Here is a 23,778-nt window from a genome sequence, read left to right on the forward strand (position 1 = left end):
TATCTGTGTTTTATCAATTATATGGTTGTCATCCCTTGTGTGGAATGACCTAAAATCCCTTATAGATTGATAAATTGATATGTTATCTCTTCGAAGAAGTTGGTCTTTCCCTCAGTATGATTGGAAATCTCCCGCAGATCGAGCAGGAATTCCCAGCATGAGTGGAATTTCTCAGCAGGTTGGCTTGTAGTTGTTCCCCAGCAAATTGTCTTACCACTCATCCTCAGTAGGGCAGCTCACATTTAAATCTTCCCCCAGTTGGGCCGCCTACAGGTTATCCCTAGTGCATTCATCAGTAGTCTTTCCCCAGTGAAGTTTCCTGATCAGAGCTTGATATTTGTTCTTCCCTTCTTATTGGATAGTTTCCTCCTGGCATAGCTGGTGTTGAAGATGTTTATTACCTTCCCCAGCGGAGCAATGGTTCTCTCTCCTCCTAGTAGAGTTGTCTCTCCAGCAGATATGAGGAAATGTGTTGATTATTGGAAACTTCTGTTCGGTGGTTGTTCCCCACAGAGTTTCATATCATTCCCTGATAGATTCCCCAGTAGAGTTCTTCTACAATGGATCTTATCCGTCTTGAGCTTCCCGATAGAGTTTCCTCTGCATCATACCTTTTGTTTGATCAACAGTAAATCCCAGGAAATGGCTCTGTAGCTTCCCCAGCTAAGACTTTACCTGATCCTAGTTTGGCGTTGGAATTTCAAGGAAGATGTGTTGTTTCCTTCCCCGGCGGAGTGATTTGTTTCTTTTTCTCCACAACAGAGATGTTCCTTCAGTGGTTAGAAGTGAATGACTTGATTAATGTATTTCTGTTTGGTGGTTATTCCCCCATAGAATTTCACAGTATTTCCTGATTAGATCCCCAGTAGAGTTCTTCTTTGACTGATCTTGTCTGCATCTCTGTGTACTGTTGGAAGATCCCCAACATGTGCTAGTTGTGACCCTTTGCTTATCCCCAACAACGGTCTCTGATCCCCAGCGATCCTGCTTGTTCCCCTAGCTGTAGTCTTTGTCCCTGACAACGACTCTGCTTGATCCTCAACAGTGATTGGTGTTTCCTGGTATTTGTTGCTCCCCACTAGATTAGATTTTCTCTTGTGGCCCTGGCCTTCTCTTTTGAGATGTTGTACCGGATGCCTGTCCATTGATTGTTGGACCAGTTTGTGTTAGATATGTTTGTTCATCAGCATTAATCATACATAAACCACACATATACATGCATAATCATAACGTTCAAATATTCATGTTGGATTCTTTGCCGCATATTTGCTTGTTATCTCCTGCTAGTGGTGAAATGTTCTTCCCCAAGCAGATGTTGGTGTCTGATCACTCCATTTAGAGTCAGCCCCATAGGCAGAAAGTGTTTATCTTTCCTTCCATATTCCCCACTGAGTTATGTCCTCGTGGATGATTATTGTTTCAGTTTCCTCCCAAAATATGTATTACGATGGAATTACTCCTCTGAGTTATATCCTCATTGGATTGAGTTTTGTTTCATTGTGTCTCTCTAGTTTGTTCCTAGATTGACCCCTTTCTTGTTATTTCCCTTGCAGTCCCCTGTGGTCCAATTGATCAATTACTCAATAAACAGTAATTGTTCATTCTCTCCCCAGCGGATGTTGTGGCCTTCTACCCAGTAACCAGTAGTTGTAAGTCCTATTTCTGTGGTTTTCTACCCAGTAACCGGTAGTTGTAAACCCCATTTTGTCCCCTTGTAGAGTTAACCATTGATGTTGTTCATCCTAACCGATGACGGTTACTCTCACCTTTGGTTTTCTACCCAGTAACCGGTAGATGTAATCCCCTCTTTCGGTATTGATATTCCTTCAGTTTTGAGTATATCTCCTAGTAACTGGTGATATATCTCTTGGATGATTTCTCTTATCAAGCAATTTATCCCCAGCGAGTCATCTTTCGTTTAACCTTGTTTGGTAATGATCGCTTCTCCTTTGGATTGGTCATCATTTTATACCTAGTATTCGGTATCCCGATGTCCTTCCCTTTGCGGTCGATATATCCTTTATTAACCCAGTAGCCGGTTGTGGATAATCTTCCATGCGAGTATTTTATCTACGTTCTGACGGTAATAGATAATATATCTCATGCGCTCTTCAATCGAAGTCTTTTTCTTCCCCGGTTGAGTAAGATTCGTACTTCCTTATGGAATCGAATGTCCATCCTGTAATCGAGTTTGCTTTTTTCAACCCTCCTTTTGGATGATGAGTGTCTTAGAAATATTCCCCAATTCACGCCTGGTTAGTCACCTATTATATGCCCAGTAACCGGTATCCCTGGTGTTCCTTCTTTCTGCTCCCTCTTTTGACTTTTTGTCCCCTGTGGAGTCAGATTTCCCTGAGTCGAAATATACCTTTTTGGTCTTCCTCAGATTTTTGGATGATTGATATCTCTCACCCTTATACCGGTCTTAGATATTCTTTCTCCATTGAGCGTGTTGTTCTCTCACCCTTATACCGGTGTGTTGATCACATGTCTCTTTGAGTTTATTACCCAGTAACCGGTAATACCTCATTCGTTATTTCCTCAGCTGAGTCCTTTGTGGACATCCCCGTCTGAGTCCGAATTTTTATCCGAAGTATCCTTTGTGGATAATTTTGATGTATTGGCATATTCCCCAATACATGCAGCTTGGCGTCAGCTCTAGTCTTTCCATTGATTTATTTTCATGGAATCCCTTCGTGTCTCCCAGCAAGTTCTTAAGTCATGACCTGCTCACACATTTTACCCTTATTTCTCCCCCAGAGTCTCTGTCTCCCTAGCGAGTGTATTACTCCTTTGGATTTTCAGTTTTTCCCGATTTCTTTTTCCTTTGTTGACATATATCCCCACAGAGCATTAACTTTTGCATGCATACATTTGCATCATGAGGTCTCTTAGAGACCAAAATTCGTCTCTTTGTTATTATTTAAGCCCATTCTACCTCGTCGAGATGAAGATTTTAACCTTTATATCTCCGGATAGAATGACCTTAAATAGGGGCATCTGTAAGACCCTAATTTTGACCCTAAGATCCCTCATGGCATCATAACATTGCTCATTTGCATTTGCCTCAAGGATCATAACATCTTGGCTCCTTAACCCTAGGGTTGGGACTTGTGTGAGTTAGTTTGATACCACCAAGCATGATTGAATTGTATATTATTGCTTTTCCTATTTTGTTTACTAACCAAAAGCACAAAAATATGTCACTAACATCTTTTTTTTTAAGCTTAAGCAGTAATGTGATCCAAGGCTCCTAGGAGGCCCCTATGCCCATTGAAGTGGCCAGATGAGGATGAAGCAAGCATGACAATGGTTCCCAAAGCTCTCAATCATCATATATATCTCCCAAGTATCTCAATTTGTCAATTTGATCAAGATAAACCAAATGGCTTGAGGCTTGTTTCCCAAGGAAACCCTAATTCAATTGTGCATTGATTGTGCCTTGCTCATGAAGCAACCTCAACCTATGATCAAATTCAATCAAGGGAAGTTCTTTCATTCATCATTTTATGCATATATGAGCCTATGTGAGTGTCCTCAATCATCCATTCATCAAGATTCGAAGTTTGGCTTTGAGAAGTTGATCAGTCAATTCATCTGACTATTTTGAAATCCACTGACACCTAACTTTTGATATGTTTTTCAAATGATGATGACCCCAAGAGAACAAATGTTCTTAAGAACCATATGAACAACTTTCATGTTCATCAAAAATTCATTTGAAACTTTTAAGGTAATCATTCATTTCAAAACATTATAGGTCATTTTGACTGAAACCCTAATTTTGGGTCTACTTCCCAAGGACATAACTTTCTCATCAAAAATCCAAATGATGCAAAATTTAAGTCTAAATTGATTTTGTTGAAATGATATACAACTTTGATGTTGGATGTTTTTCCATTTGAGGCTTGTATCATTGAAACATAAGGGATTGAAGTTGGTCCTTTTTGGCAAATTTTTCAAATACATGTTTTGTACCTTGAACTTCATGGCTAGTTTTCGATATTTTCCAAACTCCAAATGGATTTTTGTTCAACATAACTTTTGTTTCTTATGTCAAGACCTTTCCAACCATTACTCACATGCCCATGTTTGGATTTTCCAATTGGGAATTTTGAAGAGATGAATATTTGTGATCATTTATGGAAACCAAGTGAAATCTTGATACACAAGCTAATGCCTTGCAATCTGCACGTCCAATTCAATTTGGTTGATGTTCAGCATTCATTTTCAAGTGGTTTTGGGCCTCACATGAGCCTGTACAGGCCCATGCATGGAGGATCCAACTTCATGCACACGGTTTTCATCACACTCTCCTTGCAGCTCCATCTATAAACAGAAGCATCATTCCACTCAAATGGTAACCTGAAGACGCCTGAATCCCTGTTGAAATCATTCCCCACCCTCTCACCAAAGGAATTCTGAAATTTAACTTTTCTTTTCAAGCTTGAATTTCAACTTCCCTGGTTGATCTTCAGCTTCTAATTCCTAAGCCTTGCTTCATTCTCACTTCAAGATCAAGCTGCAATCAAGGATTGGATTGGATCAAGCTCATAAAAGTTGCACTTTAAAGGTTTATACCATAACTGTTTTAATTCGAATCTCCCTAAATATTGTGCATTGCTTGTATTGGTTTGCATTTCTGAAGTCCTCATATGAGAGGCAAGCCAATGGTGGCTTTAATTTTGTGAATTGGTGAACTTCAGATTGAACACCTAGTTTTTCAACCTCGGATTTCTTCTTCCATAAGGATCTTGAGTGAAAACTAAGGTCACAGGGGTGATGTACATCACCCCAGCTTTCATTTGGTATATAGATTGTGTGGATTGGTTAAAGTTGCAAAACCTGCAACTGGTGGCCGGATTTTGGCTTATCACCGGAGAAGACGGTGGTTTCCACCAGCGTCCACACGTGGCTGATCTCATAGCCCTTGGATCCATTGGTCATGATCTAATCTTGGCCATTGTTATGTTTGACTCCATTTAATGCATGGTACCACGCGCTTGACTCATGTACATGGTAAGCGCGCGCTTGAGAGCCTTCTGATCAGCCACGTCAATTAATGAGGTTGGATCAAACGCCTGTGGATTTTTTTTTAATTTCTTAATTTCTGTTTTAATTTCTTAATTACTGTTTTAATTTCTTTTAAGCCATTTATTTTCAAAAATTCATAACTTCTTTATTTGGAATCACAAAAATATGGGACCAATTGCAAAAAAATTCTCTTAAATTCTAGTTTCATAAAATGATTTATAATTATTTTTGTGATTCCATTTAATATTTTTTGTGAATTATTTCATTTCTGATTATTTTTAATTCATTTAAAATACCATTTGATATTCAAAAATGCCAAAATATTTTCTTAACATCTTTGGATGATGATGAATCTATGAAAAATATTCTCATCAATTTCTTAATTTATTTGAGATTTTAGTCCAATTATGTTATTTTTCTTCATTTTTAATTATTTAAAATTAGTTTCTGTTTTCAAAAAATGTTGAGAAAATTTGTCAAACCTTGTTTGACCATGTTAGACTTATGATGATCCAATTGGACTTATCCAAGTTGATTTGAATTGGATTTGAAGTTTGACCTTTATTTGTTCATTTTATTTTATGCATTATTTTAATTCCAAAAATACCAAAAATATGTTTGACCTTTCTTGACTTCTAATCTTCATTTCATTTCTGTTTACCATTGATTGATGTTGATTCCATTCATGTTTGATCAATGTGTTTTGGTTATGTGATTTGAATTTGAATTTTGTACATTTTATCTTCATCTCCTTTCTTCATATTTTTCTTTTGACCAATGAGTTAATGATTTGTGGTTAGCCTTGATATATGAGAGGCTTAACCTTATTTGATCCAAATCAAATTCATCTTGATCAAAGATCAAGTGAATTGCTTTGTGTCCAAGATAGGTTGCTTCTTGGTCAAGCAAAGAACCTGAAATCCATACAAGGTCATTCTTCTTTTCTTTTGGCACGGCAAGTTGTAGGAGCTTGGCTTACTAGTCATGATCTCTAACTTGTGTTTATTTGCCTATAGTTTTATTGATCGGCCTCAGATAGGTGTGACTACTACATTAGTCCATTTACGATTGCTTAACATAGCGCTAAATTGCCTTATGGCACACTAACACTAACTATTAATGACTAACTTTTAATTCAAGCATTTAATTCTTGCAATTTACTTTAATGTAATTTAATTTCTTGCTTATTATTCATATTGTCTTTTCCTTTTGCTCGCTTGAGCTCATGTTTATGTTTATGCCATTTGCCTTTTGCTCACTTGAGCACATTATTGTGTAAATATATTATTGGCTTGTGCTTGTTTTGTTTTTGTTTGTGTGAACCCAATGCAAAAAGGAGAAAGGACTTAGAATTAGGACCTTGCATATGCTTAATGGAGTTTCAAGAGCAACTAGGCCTCATGCCTTTAGAATTCTAAAATTGTTGAAGAGCAACTAGGCATCATGCCTTTAGAATGCTTATATCTTGATGTTAAATTGAAAGGACTACTAATCTAAACTCTCTGTTTGTCCATTTCTATTATTGCATTGTGTAACTTTTTGATTTGTTTGTTCTTGTGTGATAGGGATCCTAAACTTGAGCTATTTAGAAGGACCATTGTCATGAGCATCCCAGTTGAGAGAGACAAGTCCATTGGGAGGATCCTAGGAGATTGATTGCTTGAGTTAATTGCTTATTGCTCGATAAGTCCAAAAGAAAGGAGCTCTTGAATCATCCTTATAATCTCAAGAAATGAACTCCAAGGGTTTTATTCTCTTCCCTCATCTTTGCATATTTAGGACTAGCCCTTCTCTTCTTCTCTCCACTCTAACCCAAGCCAAACTCATATTTTGTGCAAACATTGACATTGTTTTCAAAAACTAGAAACCTAGGCATTATGCCTTTGATTTTTCAAACTCTTTTCATAATATTTATTTTGAATTGAACCTTAAGTCAACTTTGACTTTATTTTTGTGAATACTTTTAATTGGTAAATCCAACTCACTTCAAATGACTCTTTGTGGTTCCAATGATCACTTTTGTTAAAACCATTTTTCATAAACATTAGCTATTAGGTTTGAGTTATCGTAGTGGTTGATGTAAACCTCACCTTATCCTTAGTGATTGGACTATAAGTCTTCCATACTTATTATAGGGTGGATCCCTCACTAGTATGTTGAAGCTCTCCTCACATGATGGATTGTTGGTTTAGGTTGAGTTTTCTCCCTTTGATAACAAAAGATCTTAAGGCTTTTGACAAACCAATTCACCAACTTATTTTGAGATTTTTACCCCGAACTACGAGGTTTTGATCATACCTTTGTGATGTTACGTAGGAAATGGGTTTATCCATTCAAACAACAAAAATTGTAAATAACATGTATATTCTTTTCTCATCTCCCCAATCATGTTTGCATAAATATTTTCACAAATACCGACCTACCATAAAACATTTCCAAAAAGGGCTCCCTTAGAGTGCCAAGGATGTTTTGGGTGCTTAAAACCTTCCTATTGCATAACCAACCCCTTTACCCAGATCTCTGACATTTTTATTAGTTTTTTATTTGATAAAACTTCTCGGTTTTTGTTCGCTTTCTAACCTTTCCTTTGGATAAATAGAAGTGCGGTGGCGACCCGAATTGTATGATTTACTTTTGATTTATTCAATAAATCTAAAGGTAACGAATACCCCGCTACACCCGCCTACTAGATAGTTCGCATAGTCTGCGAACCAAGGTATTCCAATAACAGCAATGATGTGTTCATCAGCAAACTCATCATTTATTGGGCATTTTTCCTCATTCTCTTCCATTGGGGACATCCGAGAGAGGTGATCTGCCACAGTATTTTCGCACCCCCTTTTGTCCCGGATTTCCACATCAAACTCTTGGAGGAGCAGGATCCATCGCAACATTCTTGGCTTCGAGTCCTGCTTAGCAAAGAAATACTTCAAAGCAGCATGGTCAGTATAAACAATGATTCTAGACCCCAACAGATATTGCCTGAATTTATCAAAGGCATAGACCACAGCTAGCAACTCCTTTTCGGTAGTCGTATAATTCATTTGTGCAGGGTTCAACACATGACTGACATAATATATGACATGCAGAAGCTTATCTCTACGTTGCCCAAGAACTGCTCCCACTGTGATGTCACTCGCATCACACATGATCTCAAATGGTAGAGACCAATCAGGAGCAATGACAATAGGTGTCGTCACCAATTTATTTTTTATCGTTTCAAAAGCAACAACACACTCTTTATCAAAAATGAAAGCCTTGTCCTTAACCAACATGGTAGTTAAGGGTTTAGCAATCTTGGAAAAGTATCTTATGAACCTGCGGTAGAGACCTGCATGTCCTAAGAAACTTCTTAGACCTTTTTCGTTCACAGGAGGTGGTAGCTTTTCTATTACCTCAATCTTGGCTTGGTCCACTTTTATCCCTTTGTGAGAGATTTTGTGACCCAAGACTATTCCTTCTCGCACCATGAAGTGACATTTCTCTTAGTTGAGAATTAGATTGGTCAGTTGGCATCTTTCTAACACAAGGGAAAGGTTAGTTAAACAATTATCAAAAGAAAAGCCAAATACCGAAAAGTCATCCATGAAGACCTCCATATGCTTTTCGAGCATGTCCGTAAAAATGGAGGTCATGCATCTTTGGAATGTGGCTGGAGCATTACATAACCCGAATGCATTCTTTTGTAGGCAAAAATACCATAGAGGCATGTAAAAGCTGTCTTCTCTTGATCTTCCAGTGCAACAACTATCTGGTTGTATCCAGAGTACCCATTAAGGAAACAATAGTACTCATGACCTGTCAACCTTTCCAACATCTGATCAATGAATGGTAACGGAAAATGGTCCTTTCTGGTTGCCAAATTCAACCTCCTGTAGTCGATGCACACACGCCAACCCGTGACCGTCCTAGTAGGGAGTAACTCATTTTTCTCATTCCTTATAACTGTAGTTCTTCCTTTCTTCGGGACCACATGAACCGGACTCACCAAAGAGCTATCGCATATGGGATAAATTAACCCGGCATCTGACAGTTTAACAACCTCTTTCCTAACCACTTCCTTCATCACGGGGTTTAATCTTCTTTGTGGTTGCACCACCGGTTTGTGACCATCCTCCATGAGAATTTTATGCATACACACCGTAGGGATAATTCATTTCAAGTCTTCAATTGCACATCATCTTTATATTTCATGGTGTTGCGCACATCAATTTTTAACTCTTCGTCATAAACTTTTAGAGTCATGGTGCCTTCTTCTATATCTATCAAACACCTCCCGGTCTCCAACAATGGTCTACCAAGAATGAGCGGTATCTCTTCATCTTATGACATTTCTAAGATCACAAAGTCTACCGGAAACACAAACTTATCAATCTTCCCAAGAACATCTTCCACCACTCCATAAGGTCTCTTCACAGAGTGGTCAGCAAATTGAAGTGTCATTCGGGTATCCTGTACTTTTCCAATCCCTAACCTCTTGTAGATGGATAAAGGCATGAGGCTCACACTTGCCCTAAGTCTATAAGGGCCTTCTTGAAAGATCTATCCTCGATAGTGCAAGGGATAGTTACCGAGCCTCGATCTTTTTTCTTTACCAGAATCTTCATACCTTGCAAAATAGCACTGCAAGTTTTGGTTAGTACAATAGAGTCAGTATCAGTGCTCCTCCTTTTTGAAATAATATCTTTCATGAATTTAGCATAAGAGGGAATTTGCTCAAGTGCCTCCAAGAACGGAATGTTGATTTCAAGCTTTTTGAACATCTCAAAGAATTTCTCGAAGTTTTTCTCATGTTTCTCTTTCTTCTTATTTCTTGTTGGGAAAGGGAGTTTGACAACCGGCTTTGATTCACTAACTTTTTCTTTAACCACAGGTTTAGGTACAGTCACCTCTTCACTAACAACCTCATTTTATTTTATCTCCAAATCAACTTCAAGCAATTGGTCTTCTTGTTCATTATCTTTTTCAGGGACTTCTTTTGCCTTACCACTCCTTGTGGTTACCGCACTCACATTATTATGCTCTCTTGGATTTGTAATTGTAGCACACGGTAATGCACCTGGTGTTTGCGAACCCGCAAGTTGTTGAGCAATCTGACTCATTTTCACTTCCAGATTTTTTATTGAAGCACCCGCGTTTCTCAGATTACTTCTAGTCTCCTCTTGAAAATGTGAACTTTGAGCTGCCATTTTTTCAATGGAAATTTCCCAATCTGCTTTTCTTGGAACATGTTGTTGAAAGTGTTGTTGGGATGGGTGAAACTACTGTTGCTGGTAAGGTTGTTGTTGTTATGGAGGATACTGTTGTTGTTGTTGGCTTTGATACTGGGTGGGAGCGTGCTTCTGAGCATTTCCTTGCTGGTCCTTCCAGGAAAAATTTGGATGATTTTTCCATCCAGGAGTATATGTATTGGAGTAAGGATTATTCTGCTTCAGAAAATTAATCTCTTCTACCTGTTGAGCAGTTGCCACACAATGCATGGCGAAGTGAGGACCTCCACAAATTTCACAACTAACAGCTTGAATAGGTTGGACCTGTTGCACTTGTGCCACCGTTTGAGTGTCAAGAGTCATTTTCTTTAGTCTTCTCTCTACTTCAGATGTTATTTGATCTTCCATCTTCACAACTTGATTTGCTAGTTTGAGATCAATGATACCTTCAGGTTGACTTACACTGCGGTCATAGAGTTCCAGATGCTCATTTGCTGCAATGGCTTCAATGATTTTCTTTATTCCAGTGGCTGTTGTAAAGTTTGTTGAGCCACTGGCAGCTGTGTGTATGAGTTGCATAGTCTTCATTCTAAGTTCATTCACAAAATTTTGCATATGTTTAGTTGCATCCATGTTATGAGTAGGACATGCAACCAACAATCGCTTGAACCTTTTGTAAGCGTCTCCGAGTGACTCTCCTTCCTTCTGTTTAAAATTAACAATATCATATCTCTTACGGATATACACAGAAGCAGGGAAGTACTCATTCAGAAATGTTGTCTCCATTTGTTGCCAAGCTGTTATGCTTCCCGCGGGTAAAGAGTAAAACCACTATTCGGCATCTTCCGACAGTGTAAACGGGAACATCACCAACTTTTTAGCTTCCTCTAAGTGTCCCTCAATTTTCAACGATGTCGTCATGGTCAAAAATCTTTGTAAATGCTTGTTGGCATCTTCATTGATTTTTCCGGAGAACGGTCTCCTCTCGAGTTGACGAATCGTTGAAGGGTGCAGCTGAAAGTGATCAACATTTACCGGTTGGTTCACAATTGTTAACCTTCCAGTAGGAGCATTTGCATCCTCATAATCACCCAAAAGTCTTTCTGCAGGAGGTAGCGGGGCTTCAGCCTGTGGTTCATCCATTGGTTCAAAAACAGCTTTGGAGTCTTCCGAATGAACTGAAACAACTTCTTCTTTTTCAGAATCAGAAACAATAGGGGTTGATTCTGAAAGTTCCAGCCTAGCTTTTCTTCGTCTTGCACGCAATAATCTTTCAGGTTCTGCGTCAAAAAGAAATTCAGCTGAGGCCTTACCTTGCATACACAAATTAGACAATTATTAGAATAAACAATAATATAGAAAAAAATTAGCTGCAAAGCAACAAAATTCCAATTGAATTATTTTTCAACTTATACTTTTGGCAGTCCCCGGCAACGGCGCCAAAAACTTGATCGGCAAAATAGTAAGTGTACTATTTGCACCAATGTAGTAATAAAAAGGGAGTTATCCCGAGTATCGATCTCGAGGACTGCATAGAAAGTATCAATCTTTATAATAAATCGATTGAACAAAAGTTCATATGGGGTTTGATGATTGTTTTCACAAATAATAAGAAATAAAAATATAAAGCGTATAAAAACAGTTTAACCGATATGAGAAATAATGCTAGGGCCAGATGTATGAATTGCTTTGTATTACACTTCTTCCAGATCATATAACATCCATGTTATCATAATTCAAAACAGTTCCTCAAGAGTAGTTTTCTCTAATTCCTTAGCCAAAAACCATTAACAGGTAATTTCAATCCTAATTCCTTAGTTATTCAAATTGCTGCTATGAAATACTTAGTTTATCAAGAATTAACAGTAACCACAGTTTGATCCTCATTCCTAAGTGATTAAACGCGGGTTTTATTATATAACAAGTGATAAGGCGGTTTGTCTGACCTAAACCTTAACCATAGATCAGAATTTCATTTGTCCGATAAAATTAAGCATTAAGCGCGTTATATAACAATTTGAATTAAGAAAACATCAATGATTATACGAACATGGATAAAATATTCATACAGTAGCAATTCAGGGACACCCCCTAGCATTGGGGGGTATAGCCTCTCATAGTATTCAAAGACAGTAGATTACAAATTAAAGACATTACAAGTTGTTGTTGATGAAAGTTGATCTTCAATTTCTTCCGATCTTGAAGATCTCTTCTCCTTTAAAACACTTTGCAAGGTCGCTTCTTCTTTCTGTCTCCTTTCTTTCACGATCAAAAAGTCCATTTTCTCTGTGGCCAAATTCAAACTAAATAGCTTCCAAACAACTAAAAACATTGCAAAATGCCCAAACTGCCCTCCGGACGTCTAAAGGGGTTAAAATATGAAAAAGCAACAATTGGGGAGAAATGGCCAACACAGGCCGTATCAGGTGACACTGCTGCCCGTGTTGGCTCCACTATAAGTCCAATCATGCAATCCATGCTTACACGGGCACATGTGTCAGCCCACTGTTTTCTGGGTTTTGGATGGCTGGCTCTGCACATGCTGATACGGGTCGTGTCAGCTGACACGGGCACCCGTGTCAGCCCCCTGTTTTGTCTATTTTTCTCTTTTCATTAAGTCTCTGACCTCCATTCTTCCGGTACGCAACTTTCGGACTTGTTATCTGACCTGGAAACCAAATAGTCTACACAGAAACGCATAAAAGGGGACAAAAGAAAAAAAACTACTAATGCAACATAAAACAAGCGGAAATTCATAAAATGCAATAAACTAAAGAAATCACTAAAATAAAAAGAAAAATGTTACCGATTGATGAAGATTCAATGCTGGATAGATGATGGAAACTGAGTGTAAATGGTGATCGATCAATCACCAAGCACTTTGTGATTGTATCATACTTGTATTTTATCATTTTTACTAACCAAAATACCAAAAATATGTCTTTGCATTTGCCTAACTCTTTTGTAGGTAAGGCATGATCTTCATTGATCTATCAAGTCCATCTCTAGGGATTGAGACCCTCATGACAAAGATCACAACCATGAATTGATCCAAGAATGGTTATGAGTGTCATATATGAGTTCCAATGATCTCTACATATCATATTGATCATGTTTTCTTCAAGAGTTTGAGGGTGATTTGCCTTGGAAACCCTAGTTTGACTGGGTATCCAGAGTAACTTCAAAATTCATCATATTATGCATATATGATCTACCATGGACCTATAAAGTCAATAGAATTGAAGGTTAGCAAGTTGGTTGATGGTGATTGGCCAGATGAATTCATCTAATCAAAATTGGGTCTCCCTAGACCCTATCTCCTACAATTTTCATCATATGGAAATGATTCCAAGAGAAAACTTACTCTAAATGACATTCCAAACAACTTTCGTGTTGAGACCTAGAGCTAGTTTTGCTTGGAAAATCATTTTCTATGTTGAAACATTATAGGTCATTTTGTCTAAACCCTAATTTGAAAGTCAACTTCCCAAGGCCATAACTTGCTCAATTTTTATGATATGAAAGATTTACAAATTGAATAATCAAATTCCAGATGTCTACTTCAACTTTGATGTTTGGAGTGAGATCTAATTCAACTTTTTTGAGCATGTGATATGAGGCTACATTATAGGTCAATTTTGACCTATACCATTTATCAAGTGATTTTTCCAAACTTCAAAAATGCATAACTATATCATTTCAAATACAAATTACATGAAATTTGTGACCATTTTGAAGGTCTATGAGAGAGATACAACTTTGATGAAGACACTTTTCTCATTTTAAGCTCACATAAAAAGTTAAGCAACATGGAATATTGAGACATATGGCTTGACACTTAGAAAAAAATTCAATATGTTAAAATTTCCAAACTTCCACCTTAAAATTATTCAAGTTCCAATATTCAAATGGAAAAGTATTAAACATGAAAGTTGTTCCTCTTGATCTAACCTTTCCAAAAAGTCCAAGTTCATCCATTTTGGACAAGAAATGAATAGGTTGCGCATGGCTTGAACATGGTATCATCATTTGGCAAGATTGAACTTCAAACATCCATGCACAACTGCCTAGCATTCCAACATGACTTCAGCCTTGCTTACACTCAATTATGGATCAGATAGAGTGATTTCATGGGCCTGCATCACACATTGCTAATTTTGGAAGTTCACTTCAAGTGTGCAAATATCAATTGAATTGGCTATAAATAGAGCCCTCTATGCTCAGAATTTCACACACATTCGCGCCAACTTTGATCCCAAGCCTCTAACCCTCTCATTCCAGAGGATAATCTTGAGAATTTCACTTGAAATTGATTTTGAATTCTCACTGTTTTGAGATTCAAAACTCCAGGGATCCAAGACCTTTTGAGCATTCTATTCTACTTCTGCAAGCATTTGGAGTGAGATCAAGCACGAGCCAAGGCAAGAACAATTGAATCCAGACCTACATTGAAGGTATTTTCCATAAATTTTAATCTCTTCGATTCTCTCTCAATCTTGCTCAATTCTCTTGATTCTTTGGTTGTCTGAAGTCCTACCAATGTAGGAAAGAAGATTGAGTTGCTTTGAGGTCAAATCGAAGCAACTCAGTTCATGTACCTCAAATTTCAACTCCATGTATCTCTCAATATACTTGGAGTTAGGATAAATTGAGGTCAGATTCATGCTCAATGTCATTTTTACTTTGAAATCATGTCCTTCTTTTTAATTTTGGTGATGGTTATGATTGAACCAGTCCGGCGAGGCTCGTCTGAGAAAGAGACTGAAGTTGTAGCTCTAGTGGTGAGTTGGCATGTTCAGAGCCACATGATCCTTTTGAAATGAAATAATCTCGTGCGTTGGTTTGAATTACCTTTCTTGTGGCGCGCTGACTAAGGCGTATTGTGGATTGCGCGTTTGTGACCCTTTGATCTGCCACCTCAATTAATGAGGGAGATCAAGTGGTCCACGTTTTTTCTGATCATTTAATTTTCATTTTAATCCTTTTATTTCTATTAATTCATATTAATTCTAATATTGATCCAAAAAATATGAGTTTCACCAAAAAAATTCAAATATTTTACTCTTTCATATTCTGAATTAAAATTATTTTTTTGGATCATTATTAATATTTTTTATGATTTAATTGATCTTTCCTTTAATTTCAATTATTTAAAAATACTTTTAAATGTCCAAAAATTATGAATTTTTTTCTCCAAGGTCCTTTCACCTTGTTTGACCTATGATATATCTCATGGCCATTTATTTGGTGTTTTGATGAGGTTTTAGAAATTGGACAAACCATATTTAATTTAAATGCCTTATTTTAGTATTTTTAATTGGAATAAATGCCAAATAATTTTGTTGACCAATTGTGATGACTTGTTTATGTTTGACTCCTGTTGTTGGGCCTTGAATAAGGTTGATTTGACTTTGTCAAATTAATATCATTGAATTTAGGGGATTGATGGAATGTACATTCCATCTCCCAAAATGAATGAGTAATATTAATTTGGTAAAACTCCTCTTTTGATCAATTTGTGATTTCATTCATTCCCCTCCCTCTTCATCTCATTCCCCTTGTTTATGCATTCATCTCATTCGGCCTATGATATCTCAAAGTCCTAAAGCTAGTTGATTGAAAAATTAGCATGAGTATGGATGAGATTAGGCCACACCTTTTCCATATTCTTTTTTTGTGTGTGGTATGTTTCATGAGCATAGTTCATAATACTATGTCTCTAACATGCATTAACACCAAAATTCTATTTCCCGGCCTCAAATAGTTGTGACTTCTACATAAGTCCAATTACGATTGCTTAACATAGCGCTAAATTTGTGACATAAAAGGCATAAGCATTCTAGTTAGTGAGATTGTAAGTCTCCCCTCTTTCATGGTATTGTGTGGAAACTTGGCCTTTTTTCCTTCCTTTGGAATATGTCTTGGTTCAAGGATCCATGCTTGTGATAAATGGGTTGAGTGTTCTCCAAAGAATGTCTCAAAATGAAAAGCAAAAGCAAAACAATACTAACTTCTAACCTATTAACTACTAACTTTTAATTTCAAGCCATTTACTTTAATGTCATTAAATTCTAGATTTTATACATTTTTCATTTTTCATATCATTCTAATTGTTTATGTTAATGCAATTTTCACTTTGTCAACTTGGACCATATTGTGTGATATATTTTGTTTGCATACTTTGTTTGTTTCTGTGGTCTTTGACCATTAACATACATAATAACAACAAAAAACCCTAAAAAACTTTTGTGTTGAATGTTGGCTTGATCTTGGACAAATGGACTTAGAATTTAGGCAACATTCCTATGCTAAAGGACTTGGCCAATGCCAACATATTGAGAAACCAAGTGCTTGCAATTTGAAACTTCATCTGATACATCATTCAAGATCCTTTTGAGTTCATCTGCAACATGATCATTGTGAAACTGTTATTTTGAACTTGTGACTCGTAGAATTCATCTATTACATGGGCTACTTTGAGGAGGATCATGGAATGGATAAGCCTGGATATGGCCATCTTTATTTGATGCCTTGTTCTTCAAGATAATATAATTGTGCATTTGTGTGTTGCTTGATTCTAAAAGTCCAAGGGAATTTTGGGTTTCTTTTGACATTCTTGTATATTGGATTGCTACCCATTTGGTCAGATCTTTTCAACTCAAAACTTTTAATTTTGTACATAGGGTAGCCTCTTTATCTTCTCCCTACTTTCTTTAATTTCAAAATCTCTCCTTCTCTTTTTCAAAACCTTCTTTGTGTGAACTTATTTTGTTCTAAACTTTGACCACTTTTACAAAAAAAGATAGAAACTTTGGCCTTATGCCATTGCATTTGTAAACTTTTTTTCTTAAATCAAACTTGTAAATGAACTTAACTATACCTGACTTAAACATTCAAAAAGCCAAAAGAGAATTAACTCATTCAAACCATTTTTAAGCCTTTGTGCCTTTCAAACTTAATTTTTGTTAAAAGCAATGCATCCACTTTGAAATTTGTATCACAAACTACGAGGTTTTGATCCCTCATTTTTATGTTGGTACGTAGGCACAAGACCGAAGGTCTTGCCAAACACAAAAATATAATTAATGAATTATTTTCTCATCCCCCCCCCCCATTCTATTTGTTTGTAAACATCACTTTATACCAAGTACATATGCACACAAAAAGGGCTCGCTAGGAGTACATAGGACAATTTGGGTGCTAACACCTTCCCTTTGTGTAACCAACCCCCTTACCTGTAATCTATGACATTTTATTAGTTTTGATTTGGAAACAATAAAATCGCGGTGGCGAATCTTGTTATTTGATCTCTAGCTTATCCATAGCTTGATGATCATTAATTTACCACTACAAGAAGGATGCCATGAAGAGAAATTATGAAAACTAATTCAAAAGACTTTGCAAGAAGTATCAGCTTGGAATTGGGTTATCATCGGATATGATTTCATAGATCTAGTTTATTTCCGCTTATCTTTAAGGATTATTGAAATTGTATTTCAGATTGTAAGCCTTCACATTATTAATAGAATGAGATTTTCAGTAGTTTAAAGTGTGTTATTTCCTTTATGATGTTTGCAATTTGCTTTATATCTTGAAGTTCCTTGAAAACTTTCCATTTGAATTTGCATATCAAGCATCACGTTGCATCTTGGTCTTGATTTGATTAAGTTTGCTAGAGGTCTTATTTCTTCCTTTTATTTGTCTTCATTAAGAAAAGTTATCACCGGTACAACACTCGTGCTAATCAACAAAAGAAGATGGATCATCTAGAGAAAGAGAATCGTGAACTCTGCAAAATAGTGACTACTTTGAGGGACCGTTTTGAAAGGCTCACTGCTATGATGGAAACTTTGGTGGCTACTCATAAGCATCCTCCTTCTCCTCATCAGACTCCGCTTCAGAGGATTGTGATTTCTGAAATTGTATCTACAACTATTTCTGTGGCTCCAGTCAGTTTTCTGCAACACTATATATCTCCTAGTTTCCCTTGGGGAATGCCTCATCACTTTGTGCCTAAAGGATATCAACCTGTTGTCGAAGTTCCCATGGCTCAAGTGGTTATGTTTGTACTACCTCCCGTGGTCTGTGCTGCTCCTTATGTGGAAGAACATATTTTCCATGATAATCAAAGTGAAATTGTTGGTGTCTCTAAAAGGATGGATGAATTTCAAGATCAGTTTAAAGCTATGTAGAAAGAGATTCAAGCTTTGAGGGGAAAGGAATTGTTTGGTAAAATACCCATGATTTGTGCTTAGTTCCTAATGTGAAGATACATCATAAGTTCAAAGTTCCAGATTTCGATAAGTATAAGGGACACTCTTGTTGTTTGAGTCATTTGGTGATGTATGCTTGCAAGAGGTCGACTCAAACTAATAACCATCAATTATTGATTCACTACTTTCAAGATAGTATGACTAGTGCTGCTTTGCAGTGGTACATGGGACTTGAGAGCACCCGAATCCGAACTTTCAACGACTTAGGTGAAGCTTTTGTTCATTAGTACAAGTATAATATTGAAATGGCACCGGATAAAGATTAACTATGTGATATGTTCCAAATGGATAAAGAAACTTTCAAAGAGTAAGCGCAAAGATGGCGCGAGATTGCTGCGTAAGTCAGTCCTCCATTGGAAGAGAAAGAAATTACAAAGTTGTTTTTGAAGATGTTGAGTCTGTTTTATTATGACCGGATGGTTGCAAGCGCTCCTAGTGATTTTAGAGAGATGGTAAACATGGGAATGAGATTAGAAGAAGGTGCCTGTGAGGGACGATTGAAAGAAAGTGGTTCGTTTGACAGTTCCAGAAGGTATGGGAATGGTTTGCCCAAGAAGAAGGAACATGATGCTAATGCTATTTCACAAGTGAAGCGTAGGAGATCTCTGAGAACCAATCAACGTCATCAGCATGTGGCATCAGTTACCCCAGTTATTAATCCTGCTTTAGTTGTTCAAGTAACACCAAGTTTATCAACCACGTATTTAACAACCTACCTATCAATAGAATCAATAGAATTGTGTATATAAACATGTACAATTTGATCAAATTCCGATGTCTTATGCGGAATTATTTCCTGCTTTGATACAGAAGAATTTAGTATAGACAAGAACTCTGCCAGCTATTCCGAAAGAGCTTCCATGGTGGTATAAACCTGATCATCATTGTGCGTTCCACCAAGGAGCACCCGGTCATGATATTGAAAATTGTTTCACTTTGAAAGCCGAGGTGAGAAGATTAATGCAAAGTGGTAATTTTTCTTTTGAAGACTTTGGTCCTAATGTACGAGCCAATTCGTTACCTAAACATGGGGGTGCAACTATGAATATGGTTGAAGGATGTCTTGGAAAGTACCGTGTTTTTTATGCCAATATGATCACAAGATCCTTGGTTTAGATGCACACAACTTTGTGCGAGTTGAGTTATTATGAGCATAATCATGCTTCTTGCCACATCTGTTCAAGAAAATCTCGAGGGTGTGTCGTGGTGAAAATAGATTTACAAGAAATGCTGGATCAAAATCTTATTTAGATTATGAGAGATAGGGATGAAGATGGGAATTAGGTGTAATAATTCCCCATTTTAATATCCCAGAACTAGTTGTGATTGCTTACACTAGTCAAAAGTATGTTTTTTCTCCGTTGGTCATTTGTTTGGCGGGTCATATGCCCTACGAATCCGATAAAGTTGTTCCTTACAAGTACAATGCTACCATGTTGGAAGATGGTAAAGAAGTCCTTATTCCTTCCTTTTCTTCTGTTGTGAACATTGATGATGTAAGTGGTGTCACCTGAAATGGTCGAGTATTTGCTTCTGCAACTCCTATAAGAATTGGAGATGCTTCGGTGGGGCAAGCAAACTTAAGTGGAAACTCCTATTATGCAGTTTGGCTAGTCCAACAGTGTGAACCAGAAGTCTGATCAAGATGAAGTGTTGAAATTGATTAAGAGGAGTGCAGTCAATGTGGTGGATTAGTTATTGCACACCCTATCCCAAATATATGTCTTATCTCTACTGATGAATTCAGAAGCTCACCGAGAGGATTTATAGAAGGTCTTGGAGCAAGACTATGTGGATCATGATGTAAAAATTGCTCAGTTCGATGGTATTGTGGCCAACATTATCATATGTAACAATCTAGGTTTCAGTGATGAAGATTTTCCCGAGTGAGGGAGAAACCATAATTTGTCTTCAGACCTCACTATGAGTTGTCAAGAATATGCTTTATCCAATGGGTTGGTTGACACTGGTTCTTCTCTTAATGTTATGCCTAAGTCTACTTTGTATAAGCTCTCCTATCAAGGTGCTCTTATGAGGTTTAGTCGAGTTGTTGTGAAAGCCTTTGATGGCTCGAGGAAGACCATGATTGGGGAAGTTGATCTCATGCTAAAAATAGGCTTGTACTTATTTCAGATAACTTTTCAAGTGGTGGATATCCATCCCACCTATAGTTGTCTCTTAGGTCATCCATGGACTCACAAAGTCGGGGCAATAACGTCAACCCTTTGTTAGAAGTTGAAATTTGTGAAGAATGGGAAGTTAGTGATTGTAGGTGGTGAGCAAGCTATGTTGGTGAGTCATCTCTTATCATTTCCATACATTGATGTTGACGAAGCCGTGGGAACTCTGTTCCAGGATTTTTCTGTTGATGATAATTCTGCTAAGAAGAATTGGTCATCCATGACTTCTTTCAAAGATGCACAAGTGGTGGAGAAGGGTCAATCTTCTAGATGGGGACAAGTTGTTAAGCTTGTCCAAAACAAGAATTGAGATGGTTTAGGCTTCTCGCCTGGTTCAACTCGAAGAGATTTTAAGAGAATACAATAAGTTTTCAGAGTGTTGGCTTCATTCACTCCAAAGATCAGTCTGATGTAATCCTAAGAAGATGGTCAAGAATAGGAAGTGCCAAACTTTGTGATGCAGGGATTGATGTGCCAGAATTGGACTGTTGGTGATGTTCCCGTTGTTATTCACTTGTCAAAGTAATATACATATATATATATATATATATATATATATATATATATATATATATATATATATATATATATATATATATATATATATATATATATATATATATATATATATATATTGTTATTCTAAAAACAAATCCTTTCACTATGAGGCACAAGAGTTTCTTCTGACTTAGAGAACCTCTTAAAGAGAGGTAGAGCAGGCTCTGAAGGCGTCTTCTAGGAAGAAGTGTCAGAAGTAATCTTGGTCAGAAGCCAAGAAGAGACATGGTGGTGATTTTTCCGAAGTCCGAAGCCTACAATTCTTATTAGAAGAAACATCAGAGGGGAAATGAGAAGTTTGACAAGAAGAATGTTCAATACTACTATTATAATATGTTTAGTCACTTTGCTACTGATTGTTGGTCAAACAAGGAAACGATCAGAAGAATAAAACATAGCTAGAGGAGACTTTGATGATGAACCTATGTTATTGATGGCTTCTAAATCTGATGGGGCGTATTTGGTAGACTGGTGGTATATGGACTTTGGATGCTCAAATCACCTAATTGGAACAAACAATGGATGGTTGATTTCTACTCTAGAAAGAGGACAAAGATCATAAGTGCTTATGATAAATTCCCTGGCGCTGAAGGTAGGGGAAATCTCAAAGTCAAGGTGAAGAATGGTAAAATTGTTCGAATCAAGGATGTTTGGTATGGTCCTAGCATGAAGAGAAATTTGATTAGTGTAGGAAAACTCATTGAGAAAGGTTTCTTAGTTACTATGAAGAATAGTCTCTTGAAGTTGTATAATTCTGATATGAAGTTGATTATGCAATCTAAAAAGGGAAGCAACCGAACATTCAAGGTGGATGTGGAGACAAATGAAACTAAATGCCACAGTGAAAAAGGCGTTGAAGGTGACAACTACTTGTGGCACAAGATATTGGGGCATCTTAATTTCAGAAGCTTATGGCATTTTAATTATAAGAAGTTGGTATATTTCATTCCCAAGATTGTGAAGCTTGAGAAGTCATGTGAGATATGCATGAAAGGGAATCAATCTAGATTGCCATTTGAATCACAAGTAGCCCCAAGAGTAAAACATGCTTTAGGAGTAGTACATTCTGATGTTTATGGACCATTTGAAGTACCTTCACTTAGAAGAAAAAACTACTTTTTATCATTTGTGTATGAGTTCACAAGAATGACATGGGTAGCACTCATGAAGTTAAGCATGAGGTGTTTGCTGAGTTTCAGAAGTTCAAGGTGAAGGATGAAAAATAAAGTGGTTAGAAGCTGAAATTTCTGAGAATTGATGGTGGAGGCGAGTATAACTCTATAGAGTTCAAAAGTTTCTGTGAGGAGAAAGGAATTGAGCATGAGGTGACTGCTTCATACACTCCTCAACACAATGGTCTTTTTGAAATAAGAAATGGAACTTTGCTTGATATCACAAGGAGCACGCTGATGGAAAAGAAGTTCCCTCACACCTTGTGGGGGAGATGTTGTTGCCACTTCAGTGTATGTGCTCAATAGATGTCCAACTAAGAAGTAGAAGGAAATTATTCCTTTTGAGAAGTGGATGGGAGAAAATAAAATTGTGAGTCATTTCAGGGTATTTAGATAAGTTTTTTGCAAACATGTTCTAGGTACTACTAGAAATAAGTTGGATGATATAAGAAAAGTAATATTGTTGATTGGGTACCACAATACAAGTGTGTATAAGCTTTATTATCCAATCACTAACAAGGTTGAAGTCAGTAGAGACATCATTGTGAAGGAATCAAAAGTGTGGGGTTAGAGTAAGTCTCAATCCAACTCTTGTGTAGTGCCAACACCTGAGTTAGCTTCTGAAGATACTTCAAAATCCAAAGGTTATGAAGATGAGCCAGAATCAGAAGATGACTCTAAAGGTGACTCTGAATGGGGGTCTGACACTGAAGGTAAACCAGATTCTGATCCAGAGTTTGATGATGATCCAAACTCTAGTGGTCAAGAGACAAGAGGAGGTCAAACATATGAACGTGGAGCTTCTGAAGGTGGTCCAACTTCCGGAGGTGGTTAAGCATGTGATATTGTTTCAGCATCTGAAGAAGATTCTTAACAAGTTTAGAGGCCACAATGAATCAGACAATTACCAAGGAGATTTGTAGAGTTTGATATGTTACAAGATACTAAAGTATACTCTGAGGGAGAAGTCATTCAGTGTGACATGTTAATAAACTCCGAACAAGTTAGTACTGAATAATCTCTCAAGAAGAAAGTGTGGTTGAATGGTATAGAAAGAAACATGACTTGGGAGTTAACTGAGCTTCCAAAGAAGAAGAAAGTCATCAGTTTCGTATGGGTTTTTAAGTGAAGTTAAAGCCAAATGGATGAATTGGAAAATATAAAGCACAATTAGTAGAAAAAGGATTTCCACATAAACCTGAATTAGATTACTTTGAAGTGTTTGTACCTGTAGTTAGACATGAAACAATCAGATTGGCGATTACTATAACTGGTAATAGAAATTGGCCTCTGAAGCACCTGGGTGTGAAATCTGCATTTCTGAACGGTCTACTGCAACAAGAAATATATG

The sequence above is a fragment of the Lathyrus oleraceus genome, chromosome 6 (assembly GCF_024323335.1).
Source record: "Lathyrus oleraceus cultivar Zhongwan6 chromosome 6, CAAS_Psat_ZW6_1.0, whole genome shotgun sequence".
NCBI lineage: Eukaryota > Viridiplantae > Streptophyta > Magnoliopsida > Fabales > Fabaceae > Lathyrus > Lathyrus oleraceus.